The following is a 2,293-nucleotide window of genomic DNA, read 5'->3' on the forward strand; positions in this document are numbered from 1 at the left end:
TATTTATTGTTCCCAGCGATCTCAGCTTTCCGAAGAATTGCCGAATTTCAGTAGTAAGGTTCGTTGATCGAAGCGCTCCAAATTTATTTGGTGTCAACAGTTTATGCGGATGCGTGTGCAAAGTTGGGTAACTATTTTAGCCAATTTGTTTTTGTCAATTGGCATAGCTTTTATAAGCTGTTGTGTTAACTTATATAATCGAATCTTTAACTTTTTTATACTCTCGCAACAATGTTGCTAAGGAGAGTATTACAGTTTTGTTCACATTACGGTTGTTTGTAAGTCCTAAAACTAAAAGAGTCAGATATAGGGTTATATATACCAAAGTGATCAGGGTGACGAGTAGAGTCGAAATCCGGATGTCTGTCTGTCCGTCCGTCCGTCTGTCCGTCCGTCCGTGCAAGCTGTAACTTGAGTAAAAATTGAGATATCATGATGAAACTTGGTACACGTATTCCTTGGCTCCATAAGAAGGTTAAGTTCGAAGATGGGCAAAATCGGCCTACTGCCACGCCCACAAAATGGCGGAAACCGAAAACCTATAAAGTGTCATAACTAAGCCATAAATAAAGATATTAAAGTGATATTTGGCACAAAGGATCGCATTAGGGAGGGGCATATTTGGACGCAATTTTTTTGGAAAAGTGGGCGTGGCCCCGCCCCCTACTAAGTTTTTTGTACGTATCTCGGAAACTACTATAGCTATGTCAGCAAACTCTACAGAGTCGTTTTCTTCAGGCATTTCCATATACAGTTCAAAAATGGAAGAAATCGGATAATAACCACGCCCACCTCCCATACAAAGGTTATGTTCAAAATCACTAAAAGTGCGTTAACCGACTAACAAAAAACGTCAGAAACACTAAATTTTACGGAAGAAATTGCAGAAGGAAGCTTCACCCAGGATTTTTTTAAAAATTGAAAATGGGCGTGGCGCCGCCCACTTATGGACCAAAAACCATATCTCAGGACTACTAGACCGATTTCAATGAAATTCGGTATATAATATTTTCTTAACACCCTGATGAGATGTACGAAATATGGGTGAAGTCGGTTCACAACCACGCCCTCTTCCAATATAACGCTATTTTGAATTCCTTCTGATGCCTTTTCTGTATAATACGAGTAGACATATATGTACTTTAGGAACCAATGATGATAGCGGCATAAAACTTTACAAAATACGGTATTTGAAAATATGTAAATGACGTATAATGAAATCTCGATTATCACTTTATCATGCGAGAGTATAAAATGTTTGGTGACACCGAACTTAGCCCTTTCCTTACTTGTTTTAACTTATAACTACCGACAGTGTTTTTCTCTTGTTCACCACAAGACAAACCTCTTACGACAGCTCTGGCTTGGCACAGTCTGGTTTGTTGTTAAGGCCTACGATGTCAAAATCATCTGAACATCCCAGTTGCATTGTACTTTTAACGTAGACAGTCCCACTGCGGCTTAGATTAACGGCACGTATCACTTTTTCCATAATTATATTGAAGAAAACGAACGGAAAAAAATCACCTTGTCTAAAAACTTATCGAATATTGGACGGTTCTGAGCTTTTAACAACTAAGCCGGTAATCCATCAGCCCAAGGGGCTTCGTTGTTCATGATCCGCCTTAGAGCTGTTGATCAAGTGGCGAGACGAGCACTGTAGATTTTTTGTAAGGTGTATTTTTCATTCAGTACTGCAATTCCAGTGAAAGGAACACTAAAGTGCCAATAATAACTAACCCAAAAACTAGATCAGCGGTAATGACTTTTGGATGGCCTAAAAATTTCTCTTCAATTTTAGTAGAAACTTACTAGCTTTCAACAACAAAAACAACATCATTTCACTCACTAAGCGCCCCAGGCATTAACGGCAGTAAAATTGTGGCGAGGCGAGCAGACTCAGACATTAGCTGAAGCAACTAAAGCAAAAGAAAACGAGGAAATCGTAGAAAAATTGCTAGTTTTGAAGCAAAAGCAACAGCAGTCATTGCATGCAAGTGTTAAGTTTGTAAATATACAAGTAAGTACGTGCCGTGTGTGTGCGCATGGGTATGTAAGGGCGCTGGTGTGGCTGCTCGTAGGTATGGCTATTTTTAAAAAGGCTGCTAAAACAGCAAACATATTGCTAACGAGGCTACCAAATTGATAGAAAAACTGAACACAGGCAGATCGTAAAACAACAATAACAATAGTAGAGCGTAAGTAACAAAAGTGCACTAAAGGCATTAACAAGTTCAACTGAATGCAAGGGGGACAAACACAAACATGCTCATATAAGTACATAAACTCATAT

The sequence above is a fragment of the Bactrocera neohumeralis genome, chromosome 4 (genome assembly GCF_024586455.1).
Source record: "Bactrocera neohumeralis isolate Rockhampton chromosome 4, APGP_CSIRO_Bneo_wtdbg2-racon-allhic-juicebox.fasta_v2, whole genome shotgun sequence".
Classification (NCBI taxonomy): Eukaryota; Metazoa; Arthropoda; class Insecta; order Diptera; family Tephritidae; genus Bactrocera; species Bactrocera neohumeralis.